Below are 16632 nucleotides of genomic sequence, written 5' to 3'. Positions count from 1 at the left end.
GCTATTTAATGTTGTCGGACCACAGCTGGCAATTTGCACTGTTTTGACACAAAAATGGACTCTGCAAGGACAAAGAAAAGACCTCGGCGATATTGTGACCATTGTGACACCGAATTAAGCCATACACAATAAAACACTGAGCGCACTACTGCACATTATGTATACAGGCCAGATTTCTATATTTTTATTTCTATATTTCTATTTTATTTAAGAAACCTTTTAGAATATTGCTGTTGCATGCTTATTTTATCTTTATCTTATCTTTATTATTATACATTTGGACATCCAGTGCGGGCAACAAAGAAAAGAATTTCATTGTTCAGGGAAACACGTTTCTAACTGCACATATGACAATAAACCTTTGAATCCTTGAATTTTGCCCACAAAAAGCGGTATTACAAAAGAGGTGTTTGGGAGAAAAAAACCCAGATATGCATCACCTGTCACCAGCAGACAGCGTGCACCTCTTCTTTTTCAAGACAACACAGCAACAAACTTGGCTGGAGTTGGAGGTGATAGTGAACGTGTAGAAACAGGCCTGCCCACCCCCCACCTCACCTCACCCCACCCCACTTGAAAATGACTGTGGCAGCTCCTGACCTGATCACTGGCATTTACATATTAAAGGCTCTCCTAAGTAGGGGAGGGGAGGGGGGCATGGGGGAGCAGTTGCCAGGTCAATTTGCGACAACTTGGGCCAAGTTTTCACTTTTACCACCGCAAATGCAGGGGCTTAACGTATGCGGACATGTAAGGGGCCACATACATCCGCAAATCCCTCTTTTCATGCAGTGTATGCATTTAATATTTAACATATGTGATTTCCATACACTGGAATCTTTAAAGATTTATACGGTCATTCCTGTGCACGTGTCACAGTCATAAGCAGATGTACCAGTCAATTCTAGTCACAGCAAGCAAATATCTCTGCACAGAAAGCAGAATGGAAATAAAAGTCACTTTGAGTGTGAAGCTGCACATTTTTACCCTTGTTTGATATGTTCCAGATATTGCACATCTTTTTTCTGTTTACCTGCAGAGTAATATTACAGTATGTGACATGACTTTCCCTCATATCCAGCTGTGGCCTGAACCTTGTGCAGTACAAACCTTGCTCACTGTTGTCTCTACTGCTGTCCATCCTCTTTATCACCACTACATACTCAAACTAAGTCACAACTGTAGATTTGAAGTTGTGTGATGTCTAGTTTTCCCTCTAATCCATCCACCTTCTCTCTTCCTCTGGTTTTCTTTTGGTTAAGTGAGAATGCTGCTATTCAGCTTGTGTGGTGCATCTGTGTTAAGACAGCATTTTATCCCCTCTTTATTTATTGTTGTGTTTCTGTCTGATACATAACTCAATCGGCCTCATGCAAGAACCATTTGTATGAACAGATTTGTTCTTAAATCGTGCGTACGAGTGATTTAATTTTTGAGAATTTGCGCATTCACCAATCTTTTCATATTTTACGTTTTCTTTCAGGTACGAACAGAATTTACGAGTGATCCAGACCTGTCGTAGGAGTTTCCTAAAATAGTCCGCTGTTATTCCAATCAAGTTTGCTTGACTAATGGATTGTATATTTAATTACTTTGAAGCAAACATAAATAAATATAAACATTATACCCCATAATGATGTGACATTACTCTGTTTAACTTAAATTATGCACTAATTGAAGGTTAATTTGACTCTGTATATAACAAGGTCAATGGGAAGCGTAACCAGCGGCTGATTTTCTACTTTCGGATGCCTTAGTGCGTCAGGCTCTTGGAAGAGAGCGTGTGTTTCGAGACCGTGTAGATATCCTTGCAGTGACAGATGAATGGCTGACATCACGATTTAGATTGCCAAGGACTGTGCTGCTGCCAGAGGTGTCAAAAGTATTGACATTCACTACTCAAGTAGAAGTATAGATACGAGGGTTTAAAAAGACTTCTGTAGGCCGGGTGGGTGTGTCTCGATACAGCGGGGGGCAAACTGCTCTATAGCCCAGAGAAGGCATGCCAGATTTGCACAATATTGCCATGAACGAGGGTCTCGCACTACCTGAACCAGCCCAGGCAGACCAGAAGGTGTGGTGCCAGAAGACCCCCCTCATGGACCACCCCATCAAAGAGCCATCATGATGAGGCAACAACTGATTGCACGGCTATAGTTGCAGTAATCGAGCGCCTGGCCATGGCGAGACGTTTTTTTTAAATATTTTAAATCCATTTTCATATCAAACCGTTTCTTCTTTATTTCGGTGACATTATGAACTACAGGTGACACGGAATTAACAGCACTCGTAATTGCTTCCCATTTCTTGGCTTTAGCAGGTCCCGTAATTCCACTGCTGACACTGCTCAAAATGACAGATTTTCCTTTCTGGATCTCTGAAAGCAGAACTTCAGTCTCAGAACCCCTAAAGTTGTTCTTTTTGCGCTTTGATGCCATTCTCATCCTCAACACTCAACACTTCCTGGCACAGGAGCGAGGAAGCACAGCCTTATATGGTATTATTGCACTTAAATACGCACGGGTGGCATTCATCATTTACGCAGGTCGTTTACACTCTTTTTCCGAAGTTAAGAGCGTTTGTTGAATCTGACGTGGCGTGTTCGTACGAGACCTTCTTACAAAAAAAGTGAGAGAAATTTAGAAGAAGAATACAAAAATGTTCTTGCATGAGGCCCATTGTATCTACTAAGTACTCTGGAGGCCACAGCCTCTTCAAAGGAGTTAAATAGCTTGTTAGAAAAAACAGAAAGAAAAAAATGTTCTCGGCCTTTTGGGCATTGTCACAAAATTAAATTAATTATTCAAAGATTGGGAAATGAGATGTAAAATAGATAAATACATCTCTGCCTTTTTATTATCTATAGCTCATGGCAGCCAGACAAACTCATAAGCCTTTATATGCCTCTTTGGGCTGCTGCTGCCACTAAGTCACAGAGGAAAGCTATCTAGCACATCCACACACCAGCTTTTCACTGTTTATATGAATATGTGAACACACCCTGCTACAGGTTTATGTCTGTTGTGAGAACAGTCTGTTGAATCCATGAAGGAATGGGGAGTTAGCTGTCAGAATGGTGTGATAATTTGGAGAGAAATAAGCAAAGACGTTTCCATTTAGTAGCTGTGCACCGACTGAGTAAATGAATAAATAGATAAAGACTAAGGCTGTGGGCTGTGGCCCACATAATGATTAGTAGATAAATGCAGTTATCTTTCAGAGGTCCAGCGCAGCCTTGTGGCAGATATACCACACATGCTGACTGGCAGCATTTCACCTCAACCAACATGGATGGATGGGTCAACAGAACATTGCTGCTACAGAGACCACTGTTCAACTCCTGTTTCCTTTGTGAAATTCAGTATTGGTGTTTAGCATCTACACAGACTTTAACCCAAACCCCCTTAACTCAATCGAAGTGCAATCTGCTGCTTTTGTGTGCCTACAATAGATTTAAATGAACCCTAATGTGCTGCCAGTTTTACTTTTGGATCAATGACTTTCTATCCTCGTTAGATAGGCATCAACAAGGGTTATTCTAATAAATTCAAACTGGTTTATTTATATAGTGCCAGCTCACAACAAAAAAACATTTTGGGGTACAGAGAAATTAAGCAAGTTAAATTCAAGTCCAATTGAATTTACTGTTACGTTTCATACAAATATAATTCACAGGAAGATGATTCCAATTCAAGTCAAACTCAATCCATTTAATTCTAGTTCAGTTGAATATATTTAAAAAACCTAGCTTGTAAAATGTTGTCTAGCAAAGAAACAAACAAATCACTGTAAATGTACACTTTCTGTGCCCCGTACTGAGCATGCAAGGGGCTGTGGGCAACTGTGGAAATGAGAACTCCCTTTCAACAGGGAGAGATTTCCAGCAGAACCAGGAAGGGTAGCCATCTGCCTCAATCTGGTGGGGGCTGAGACCACAGGATAAGGTCACGCATTTTGATAGGGTCATTCTGGACAGCAAATACAAGCTCTCCATTATTTAGTTAATTGTAAGGTTGTTCAAAACAGGCAAAGATATTTTAATGTATAAGCTGCATTACATCATACCAGGCAATAATTTACCCAAGTGCTAAACTTTGGACAAATCAAAGCAGAGTTTAAAAGCCTACCCTTGATCAACAAAGCTTCCACCACAACTATATCATAACCTTTATGCACACCTCCTGATCTATTGTCTTTATCTAGTCATGTTAGTAGCTCTTGTATTAAATGGCCAATTCAAAAATGGGTTAGTTCAATTTCGTTGTCTGATCTGGGTCTGCTTTGGTGAGATCAGGAGATGGATGCTGTGAATGCCTTGGATGATAGTATGGCGGCAGCAGCTGCGAGTGGTTCGGCAGGCTCCACTCATGAGCAGAACGTTTCCAATATCGCCGTTCATAATCTCCTCTACTTATTTTTTAAGACTCTTTTCTTTCTGTTTAGCAAACTATTGCATTGGACTATCAAACGATGCATAAAACACAAAGGCAAACTTGAACAAGGCAATATCGGCCTTTACCTGCAAACCTGCGGTGTTTTACTAGGCCTACTGGTGCCAATGTTTTTTATCTGCAACGTGCCGGAGTCTCTCACGGCAAAAGCGCATCACGCCCACAATATTACCGCTGATGCGCTGGGCATTTTAACAGAAAAAACACAACTAAATTGGTTCGGAATTGGTTATGTCACAGTTTTCACACGGATTCTCAAGGAGGGCCGGGCTCAGGTATTCACGCCTGCACGCAAAACCATCACCAGGCGAAAGGCCAACCCGTCATCAGCCAAAATGCTGCTTCTGCTACTACTGCTATCAGGAAATGTCCATCTAAATCGTGGAACTCTCTGCAATTCAGAGGTTAACCCAACAATGCAAAATATCATCCCGTTGCAGTTAGAACCATCCACAGTGATCTCGTCCATCAGAACTGCTCCAATAGGCCTACCTACAACTTCCACGCAAATCACCCTGACTCTGGCGCCGGACGGTGTCTGTCACGGTGGAGACGGAGCAAGTTCTGAGCTTGGGAGTCGGTTTGCCGGAGATGACATCTGTCGGCGGGGCTCTTTTGCGGAATTGTGGACGGGGGAACAGGCGAGTCCAGCAGCCGTCAGTGGAAACGGCGAGCCAGATGACCAGAGGTCCACAGGTGCCCGCGGAGAGGCCATTGGGTTCATGCAGCGGCAACAGTCGTATCCTCCGGCCCCGGAGGGGAACACGGAACCATATCATCCAGAACGCGTAGCTGCTTCGGCTGAGGTAACGTTGGAACAACTCGGGACTGCTGGCACGGACAACGCGGCCAGGTCGGTGGCCCGCACAGACCCACACAACATCCTACCGGCCATGGTTTACCATCCTCACGGTGAATCAACTGTAACAACTGACGAATGTCAACAAAGACGGTGTCAAGTGAGTGCCAAAAGTCATTTAGCAAATCGCGCAACTTTGAAACAGAGACGGTCAAGACTTTTTCAAACTGTGAATCATGCCCAAATCATTTGGAACTCGGACACAAAACCCAATGGAATTTTGGGAGGGCATATAAATGTCAGAAGCATACTACCAAAAATAGATCAGATACAGAACTTACTTATGGAGTCTAACTTGGATTTTTTGTGTATGTCTGAGACTTGGTTGACCAGCAACGTTCCTACTGACCTAATTAATATATCAGGATACACATGTTACAGGAAAGACAGGCCCAAGGGAAGGGGAGGGGGTGTTTTAATTTATATTAGGGAACAGTTTAAGGTTTTAGAACTTGAATTGAATGTGAATTTGGAGAGTTTAGGACTTAATGTTATTCTCTCACCAAACATGAAATTTTATATAGTTGTGCTTTATAGTCCTCCATCTCATGATATAAATTTCTACAAGGATCTGGAAAGTCTTCTGTCTATTGTTGAAAATTCTTGTGAATGTATGTTGTTTGGGGACTTTAACATTAATTGGATAGACAAAAGGGGCAAGATAAAACTTAAATCAACTATGGGTAAATTTAAATACAAACAGTTGATTGATAGACCTACACGAGTTACTAGAACGAGTGAAACCCTTATAGACCTGATTTTTACAAATAGGCCAGAGAGAGTAATAAAAACGTACAATCTTATTACTGGCCTCTTAGATCATAACATGACACTGATTATAAGAAAGCTAACTAAAAAACGCCTAATCTATCATACCAAAATGGAAAATCACACTTTAACAACTGGTATTCCTAAGTCCAAATTGGCTGAGTTTGAACATGATCTGAAGGAAGTCAACTGGGAAAGGGCAACTATAGAACCAGATATAGACCATAGTGCAAACACTTTTGCATCTATCCTGCATGACATAACTAGCAAGCACACAAAAACCTGGAAAAGTAAACCTAAGAAAAAGTCTCTTCCATGGTTTAATAGTGACATCCTTCAGCTCATCAAAGATAGAGATTTAGCTCTTAAAAGGTCTTTAATGACTAAACCAATACTGACCATTCTATTTATACTAGTTTGAGGAACAAAGTAGTGTCTGAGCTGAGGAAAGCAAAGACTAGGCATTTTTACAAACTCATTGAAGAGGCCAATGGCAATAGTTTTAAATTATGGCAACACATAAACAGACTAACAAACTCAAGTAAACGTAAGCACCCAAAGATAAACTGCCTGAATGTATGTGATGAACTCACTACTAGTAATGAGTCAATTGCAAATGGTTTTAATAATTTTTTTATTGAGTCTGTGAAAGAATTAGCAAATCATTTTAAATCTACTGAGCCACCTTGTGATGACTTTGACCAGGATCACACAAACTCCTTCTACATAAAAGAAGTAACCCAGGTTAAAGTGCAAAAGGTTATTGCTAACATGAGTAATTCTATGGCAAAGGATAACCATAACTTAAATACTGCATTTATCAAGAAACATCAGAGTTGTCTGTTAGAACCAATCACGTACTTAGTCAACTTATCAATCCAAACAAATAGGTTCCCAGAAAGCTGGAAAACTGCAATAATTACTCCAGTTTATAAATCAGGAGAAAGAGACCTAGCAGGTAACTACAGGCCTATCGCCATCCTCCCGGTAGTCTCAAAAGTTTTAGAGAAAATTGTAGCTGAGCAATTAATGGAGCACTTAGAGTCTAACCAACTGCTTTATCCACAGCAGTTTGGTTTTAGAAAAAAATACTCCACAGAATCAGCAAATTGTTATCTACTGGAGAAGATCAAAACTTCGCTGGATAAAGGAAAGGTTGTAGGGGCAGTGTTCTTGGATTTAAAAAAGGCCTTTGACACTGTTAATCACAGTGTCCTACTCAGTAAATTAAAAAAATGTAACTTGTCGCCTAAAGCTCTCAAATGGCTTAAATCATATCTGGAGGGTAGACAACAGTGTGTTAGGATCAATGGGGTAAAGTCTGGTATGTTAGCTAACAGCATGGGCGTGCCACAAGGATCCGTGCTTGGTCCATTGCTGTTCACTATGTATATTAATGACCTGCCGAGCTGCTGCCCAAGTGTCAACTGCCAGATGTATGCTGATGACACCATTATCCATGTGTCCACTAAAACACCCAGCCTGGCTGGCGAGCACTTGACGCAGGCTTTATCAAACATCTCGGCTTGGCTTGAGTTGTCCCATCTTACTCTTAATGTAAAAAAAACGGTATCCATTTGCTTTTCAATACGTAACAGGCCTGATCATGACCTATTTCAGGTCAGGATTAAGGAGGAATACACTGAAGTAGTGAATGAGGTGAAGTACTTAGGCATCATAATAGACAAACATTTGAAATTTAGCAGTCAAGTCAAGCACATCTGTAAGAAGGTCAAGCCAAATCTTAACTGTTTTCGTTTCATCAGAAGGAACCTGTCTCACCAAGCTGCAAAACTGTACATGCATGCTATGATTCTTTCTCATTTATCATACTGCGTCACATCATGGTCACAGGCTTCCACAACCACTATGAAACCTATAGTCTCCATATACAAGCAAGCAATAAAAATCATGGACCAAAAACCAATGAAATGGCATCACTGCCGCATCTTAAGGAAACACAACCTTTTAACTTTTCAAAATTTTATTAATGTCAGTAATCTAAGATTCTTTTTTAAATGTTTAAATAATCATATGTCTACACTGTTTTCTGAAGTGGCCATCAGATGTCAGAGCTCTCACAGAGCGACCACACGAGCATCCACTGGTGGTAATTGTCTCATCCCACAATGCAAGACCTCTTTCTGCCAGTCTGCTCTCTCTGTAAAAGGGGCCAAACTTTGGAACTCTCTACCCACTGAATTGAAATTAGAGACCAATAGTAAAGTTTTTAACAAAGGTCTCAAACAGTGGTTAAAATCTAATCAACAGTGCACACATGAATAGCTCTTAACTGGTTACTGCTTGCTCATACTGCCTTTGCTCTGTTGCCTTTTTATATTCCTTATTGTGAATTGCTTGTATTTCTTTGACTTATTTCCTCCATGTCTTGTTGCTATTTTTTGTTGTTGTTGTTGTTGTTGTTGTTGTTGCTGGGTTTTTTTGGGTTTTTTTTTCTTCATATTTCTGTCTGTTTTTTCCTTTTTATTTTTATTTGTCCTATATCTTAACTGTCCTATCCTCTCAAAGCTGCCTATGGACAAGTGTTGAGAATTAGCACTTGTGCTAAAACATTTAAACAATGCATCTGGTACGTCCAATGTAATTGCTGTCCATATCAAATAAATAGAGAAATAAAAAAAGTGATAGAAACATCATCTGTGTCATCTGTGCAGACGCCAGGCTTTGTTGACCCACACATCAACCCTAATGAAGAATGTTTATTTTTCTGAAAGAACTTTAAATAAATAAAAAAATTAAAGGAAAAAAAAAGAAAATTTCAAATGTGGCCGATGAATAATTAAAATCTCACTTTTTACATATGGATCATTTCTGTTCTGTATCTATAGTTGGTCTTAATGTGATGAAGTAAACATACTGATTCTGGAAAAAAGAACAGTGTGGGAGTACCAATCCTCAGCTGCATGTTGGTGGTACAGGTGTCTCTATTCCTAACCTTGTCTCATGTTGTGTTTAGGTACTTTCTCTATGATTCCATGATCTGCTTATATCAACTACCCCAAGTTTGTGTTTTTATCTACCATCATCTGTGTTTATTATGCATTTGTAATTGCAATTTAGACCCACACATAACATATCAGGACAGTATCAAACCACATATTCAAGTTAAAACTCAACAACTTACACAGGGACAAATATTATCAATATTCATAAATCATTTAGCTCCAGTCTACTAACTCAACTTCCAATATTACAACAGCAGTGGCAGAACAATTCCTCCGAAATAATGTTGTGTACAAAGAACTTGAGTCAGAGGAGATTCAAATGTATTCTAACAGTCGATAGCTGATTTTTATGACAAAATGAATGAACAGACTGGTATCACTCAAGGGGTTATAAACCATCTATAAATCAACTTTTAGAAGCAGAATTTCATACATTTATCCTCTGAACTTGTGAAATATTTTATGGAGAATAGTAACTGTATAACCTTCACCATGTTCAATGGAAGGACCTTTAATAATCAAGTTAAATGGAGAACGCTTGGCAAGAAAAACTGCCCCTGTGTGCAGCCTTTGTTTAACTTCATCAATCACTGTAGACTGAAAAAAGTGACTTTTTGGTGAAGTAAACTCTATTAGAGTAACTGTCATAATTTCTACCTTGTATTTTTAAGATTCAGTAAGAACTCGAGCTTCTTAAGTAAAATTAAACATTTTATTAACGTAATACATGAATTCTGGGGGAAGAGTAAGTTTTAGGTTTCCTCATACAATTTAAATGTTTAATAGTTGTATGTACATAAACCTAGAAATACTACATAAACTTTACTCTGAAAGTGTATCGTTAAAATCTACTAAGTTACTTCATAACAGCAAATACTACAGATATATAAAATTTACTTAAAATTTTGAGTAAAATGATGTTCCTGCCTATGAAAAACAAGTAGACTTTACTTCATTTGTTTAAATAAATATAACTTAAAACTAAGATGTAATTAAGTAAATGTTACTTAATATCTTCAAAACTGTTCTGTTTTATGGTAAGTACAATTTACTTGATACTGGCAAGTGAGTGTTACTTGATATTGCAGCATTAAATATAACTTAAATCATCTGAATGCAAATACTTACAAAGGGTTTTTTAAGTAAATCTTATGAGTTGTTTTTTTCACTGTACACAGTAGCTTCTTCCAAAACTTTGGCAATCGGCAAAGGATGATCTATTATGATGTATAAGATAACTTAAGAGATATCAAGAAGTTTTAAGAGCACCAAAAAAGATTGAACAGGAAGGAACACTGAAGAGACAAACTTTTGTCCAATTTTACCAAAAGAAGCAACATGATACTCTATAGAATATTTTTCTCAGTGGCTATGATTACATGTTCAGCATCTATCCAATATTAACCTGATTGAGACTTTTATAATCAACTTAACCTGAACAGTCATATTTAAGGTAATCAACAATCACATTAAGCTATGTGGAGTTTCACATTATGTGGACATGTACTTTAATTGCAACTCTTGGCCAAATTTGAGTTTTCAGGGTATCGGCGACAGACACTGATGCTTTGCATGCGTTTTGCTTTTTTAGTAATATTGACCCTCTTTGAGATTTTTTTTTTTTTTTTAAAGAACCCAGTCCCTTGTTTTTGTTAGGGTTGCTTGCTTCTGTCTGAAGATCTGGCAACAGTAAACAGACACACCAATGTTACCAGGTGCAATTTTTGGCAGGGAGAAACAAGAGGAATACGATGTGATTTGAAAAGAATGGGTGTCCCCTTAATGGGCCCAAAATACTAATGGTTTAGGGTCATGTAACATGAGCAAGAGTCAATAAGTGTAGAGGCTGGAACAATGAGGGTGCTGGAGATGGGAGCTGGTGAACACAGAGATATTAAGGGGGCACAGGGTGCGAAAATGGTTAGACATGAACAGACGGTGATAGAGGCTTATGGACAGGCACAGACAATGATGGAGACAGTGGCAGTGGAGGATAATGTGTAGCAAGGTGCTGACAAAGCTGGCGTATGGAGGATGAGGGGCCTTCTAGTGTTACTCTGGCTGAAAAAGAAAACCAAGAACAAGGCAAACTTATCTAAGGGACAGAAAGAGTTAGCCCAAAAAGCAAGAGGACAGGAAGGGGGGGCAGAAGAGCTGTCTGAGGTCAGTGAGGATGACTGTCCTCCTCACAGTGATGATGATGTCTGATGGCTCTCTCTAACAGAGCCAGAAAAGTCAGAATATTACAGTATAGACAAGATCAAGGATTTTCTATTGAAAACATGATAAACCTTTGATTGAAGGTTTTTTTTCCTGACAAAGACATTTGTGAGCTTTCTACCAGTAACTCCATGAAGAACAAAGATTATTTAACTCATCAGGAGCTTTACAGCCTGAAAAAACTGCTTCATAGAATCAAACAGGAGCTCTATTATGGTGAAGATAACGATGCACTGTGAGGGCTTTTCTACACTGGTTTTGGTCCTATTTCTCTTCTTTTTTGCTCTTCTCTCTCTCCCTATAAATTACCTAAAAGTTGGCAGTTTGAACCTTAACGGGGGAGAGATTAAAAAAGGCTGTCAAGCTACAGCTGATTTAGCTCACACCAGTCGACAAAACTGTCCACGACCCCCTTGTATTCTGCCTCATCCCTATGCCTGACACGTCCAAAAAATGTAGTCATCTGAGAATTTGTGTGTACAGAGTGAAGAGGAACGGCGACAGAACTGTTCCTTGTGGAGCTCCTGTGCTGCACAGTGTTGTGTCAGAGACAGCACCTAGTAGCCTCATGAACTGTGGCCTTTCCGTGAGGTAGTCCATAATCCACGAGACTAGGGAAGCATCTACCTGCATAGCAGATAGCTAATTCCCTAGCTGAGCTGGTTAAATAGCATTAAAAGCGCTGGAAAAATCTAAGAACATAATCCTCAGAGTTCCTCCTGTTTTGTCTAGATGACTGTAGACACGGTGCAGCCGGTAGATGATGGCATCATCCACACCTACCTTGGCCTGATAGAAGAACTGTAGGTGATCTAGTGCCAATCTGACCAGGGGATGGAGGATCCCCAGTACTTGTCTCTCCAGAACCTTCATGCAGTGCAGAGGTGAGTGCCACTGGCCTGTAGTGGGGAGCTGAGACGTGACTTCTACGGCACTGGAACCAGGCATGATGTTTTCCACAGCACTGGCACTCTCCTGACACTGAGGCTCAAGTTGAAGATCCTCAGCAGTACTCCACACAGCTGGTCGACGCAGGTCTTAAGCACCCATAGATTGATGCCGTCGGGGCCAGCCGCCTTGGTTGTATGTAGCCTGTGGAGTTCTCGTCTCACCTGGTCCTCAGTAAAAATGGTGGTGGTGGTGGTGAGTTGCCCGCCGGTATCCAAGTCCGATGGAGCACCGGGGATTAGAGATGCGCGGATGACGTATTTTCCCATCCGCAACCGCTGCAAAAAATATATATCCGCCCGCTATCCATTTGCACAAACATTTTTTCACCGATTTTCAAAACCGAACCCGCCCGCCATCCGCCGATAGGTGTAGGTCTACTGAAGGTGCCTTGGCTATTTGTATCGGCTTTTTCAAACAGCATAGTTCATTATATCTGGTCAATAAGTCCGCCTACTACTATGTAGTGGATAATAGTGCTGTCAAAATCACTCCCAAGTGCTAAATTGAACACCTTTAAGACACACAGCCGTCACAAGCGATTGAATTCCTTCCAAGGCATTCACACTATCACTAGTTACAGGTTAGCATACCCTACGTCTCCCCACTTGTATGTGAAACATTAATACAGAATATAACTATATAGTTCTACATTTTGGATTAACCGATCTATTTCCAAGCATCACACGACCCTTCCATCACCTTGAAAATGTGCATTCCACTGTCGTTTTGACATGTCTGCATTGAAATACTATTTGCAGCTATATTTCACACTCCATCAAGAAAAAAGTAAAATATGATGAGCACGGGCACACCGTTTTGAGTGTATGAATTTTTTTTAAAGAATCTAGACAACAAAGTCCGTCTACATAGCACGATAAATCCATCCTTTAGCGCAAATGTTCCCAACCTACTTCAGAGAATGTAAAACAACTTCAAAGCACTCTAAGCCCAAATCAACATGCCACGGCGGGCAAAATGAATAACCAGATGGCCTACCTTAAAACGCTGTCTTGATCACAGGATTCTAGCAATTATTCCACTTTAATCCACACGGTTTAACGCACCCAACACTGCTAGCAAGCAACGTAGAACTAGGGTCCTATGTGCTAACTGTATGGCCTTAGTAACGGACACAAACAAACGAGAAGACCTACGCCGGAAATCTAAAACGTGGTTTTGTTTTATACTGTTTGTAATGTATGTTTTCGTTCGTTACCTTTGGAAAATTATGTTTGTTTGTTTTTTTTTTTTTTTTGTTTTTTTTTTGGTGCTTCAACCGCAACCCGCCCGAATTTAATTAAAATACGATTTTTCGGCGAGTCATCCGCCCGATCCGCGGTTCATCCGCGGGCTCCGCGGATTCAACCGCCAACCGCGCATCTCTACCGGGGATGGCCGGTATGGGAGTGTCATACGCTCTGGAGGTTGGATCGAAACTGAGGGGCACGCTCTTGGGCCTGGAGCAAATTCTCCCATGACAACTGCCCAAGTGAATGGAGTTTTGGTCTCAGGTCCAAGATGTACTAAATTTTAATTTACTCTGGCTTGGACCATCCTCCCAGCATTCTTCAATGAGGTCCAAGATGCCTCATGGCTACCTGCAAATCAACAGCTCCAAGGGAGGCCTGGGGAATCATTTATCCCAACTGGGTTCATTCTCGTGAATTAACTCAAAATCACAGACTTCAAAGTCTTGTTCAGACGCTCCACCAATCTGTCAGGTGATACATACTGGTCCAGACAGACTTGATGCATGCCCAATAACTCCTAGAGTTCTTTGAGCGCTACGAGGCATAAACGATGTGCCCTGGTCAGTCAGAACCACTGTGCGCAGGATGCTAAACAATGAGGCGCATCCGCCCAAATGCCAGGCCAATAAAATTGGGCCATTATCACATGTGACCAGCCATTGTCTTACAGTAAGCTGATGGGAAAACCTTGTCCTGTCGAGTTTTCAGGACCAACAACTGGGTAGTGTCAGAATCGGTCTGAGTGTGACAACTCACACAATACGGCCTAATATCCCTAATAATAACAACTTAATGTGGATACGCATGTACTGCATCAGGGCGCACCATTTGACCATCAGTTTTTATTACTTGGTCAAAGGCTGAGCATAGAGTATCATTCCGAGATTGCTTGAGTGCAAAATCTTCGGCAGGGTGTATGACAGGAACCGGTGGTGACTCCTGCAAAGGCCCCATTTGCTCCTCCACCCCCAACCTCACGTCACCACTGAACCTAGAACACACAGCACCAGTTTATCAAAAGCCAGAACTAACTGCGGCCTTGATCCTATGCTTTTTTCCCCAGTACACAATTTCAACAGGTATTATGGGATACTTGTGAACGTCCCCATGCACACACCTAATGTCAACCCAAGATGGCTCAAGAGCCCTAGGTGGAAACAGGTTCTGGTGGATTAAAGACTGAGTACAACCCAAATCCAGCACTGCCTGGTATGTACCCCCTTGCAACCTTACCGTAACGCTGTATGTCCCTCCCGGACCAGGGGAGGTTGCCGGTATCGTTCACTCCGCTGCCGGCCACTAACATGCCTCCACTGTTGCCTCAAACATATCTAGGAAAGACTGCAGGTCATGATTGGTTGTCATCCGCTGGAACGTGATGTTGGGAATGGCTGGTGAGGTGATGCTGCAGCTCCCGACTGGTTCAGAAGTTCCTGCAGGACCGCTGTATGTCTCTCTGCCTGTCTGGAGCAGTTCCAGCTGATGGAGACTAAGCTCCGCCTGCTCGCGGTGGACAGCCACGATGTCTGCCAGGAGCTGACCCAGGTCCGCAAGCGGTTGTTGTTGCTGCTTCACAAGGAGTGGACTGAGGCTGGAGTCAGCGTATCAAGAGCCACTACACACAGACAAATCCTAGACAAGGGCTACAAATGTTGCATTTCTCATGTCAAACCACTTAGCCACCTGGGCTAAGGAGAAAAAGAACTGGACTGCTGCTCAGTAGCCCAAAGTCAAATGGAAGTAAATTTTGCATGTCATTTGGAAATCAGGGTCCCAGAGTCTGGAGGAAGAGTGGAGGGGCACAGAATCCACATTGCTTGAAGTGCAGTGTAAAGTTTCCACAGTGAGTGATGATTTGCCATGTCATCTGCTGGTGTGGGTCCACTCTGTGTTTTCTGAAGTCCACAGTCGACGCAGTCATCTACCGGTAACATTTAGAGCACTTCATGCTTCCTTCTGCTGACAAGCTTTATGGAGATAATTTCATTTTCCAGCAGGACCTGGCAGCTGCCCACACTGCCAAAGGTACCAAAAAGTTCAATGACCATCGTGTTACTGTGCTTTATTGGCCAGCAAACTCGCCTCACCTGAACCCCACAGAGAATCTATGGGGTTTTGTCAAGAGGAAGATGAGAGACACCAGACCCAACAATGCAGATGACCTGAAGCCTGCTATCAAAGCAACCTGGGCTTCCATTCTACCTCAGCAGTGCCACAGGCTGATCGCCTCCATGCCACGCAGCATTGATGCACTAATTCATGCAAAAGGAGGCCCAACCAAGTATTGAGTCCATAGAAGTGAATACACTTTTAATAAGCCTGACATTTCTGTTCAAAATATCAGGAAAATAAATATTGTGGGGAGAGTGATTTGTGAATGAGTGCAGCTGAGGATAAGTGAAAACAGAGGTAGCTCCTCTGCCTCACCTGTGAACAGGCAGGAAGGAACTAAGGAAAACAGAGGGAGGGTGGAGCAAGACTAACTGGTCAAAGTAAACCTAATAAAGACAAACAAAGATAGAACAAACAGACAAACTGAAGAAATCCTGATAACAAGAACAGAGAGCAACCAAGGAACTATGACCAAAAAGACACTTCAAGACTAAAAAAACCCATAAAAAATCCTAAAGATGACCAATGACTAAAAGACATACAAGATACCTGAATAAAACAAAACACAGCAAAACCAAGATATGAAATAACAAAACCAGTGAAAACGCCCACAAACCCTAACAAATATTCTCTGAAGCTGAATAAGCAATGCTTCTGCCAGTTTTTGGAAAACTCTACAACAAAAGAGGAAAGTGGATGAATAGTAAAGTAAAGCACAGCAACAGACCGATATTATGCTTAACAAGCTGTTGGAATTATTGCGTTAAGAGTACCCTGGTGCATTTGGTCTTCGGAGATCATGAAAACCCTTCGCAGGGAGGATTTTGTGGATCCTTAAACTAAAGACATGTGAATGACATGTACTCTCATGTGGAAATGTGCATGAATTAACCTCCTGTGGCTTGTCAATGTTAGTACTTCAGTAAATGCTATTATGGTTGTATTTAAGGGCATGAACAAACTAACTTCTTTTGATTCGAGGACATGTTGGCATGATAGGTTAACCAAAGAGCCTACTTTGTTGGGTGTGAGTTAGCACAATTGTGTGTCTCTGT

The 16632-nt window shown here is 41.3% G+C and overlaps 1 protein-coding gene across 2 annotated transcripts in view; it reads left to right on the top strand.

Moving 5' to 3' along the window:
- The window catches only part of kcnh2b (potassium voltage-gated channel, subfamily H (eag-related), member 2b), a 374482-nt gene that overhangs the window by 28931 nt on the left and 328919 nt on the right, over positions 1–16632 (top strand). The window lies entirely within an intron of this gene.

The sequence above is a fragment of the Odontesthes bonariensis genome, chromosome 20 (assembly GCF_027942865.1).
Source record: "Odontesthes bonariensis isolate fOdoBon6 chromosome 20, fOdoBon6.hap1, whole genome shotgun sequence".
Lineage (NCBI taxonomy): Eukaryota > Metazoa > Chordata > Actinopteri > Atheriniformes > Atherinopsidae > Odontesthes > Odontesthes bonariensis.
This window is presented reverse-complemented; position numbering and strand designations above follow the sequence as displayed.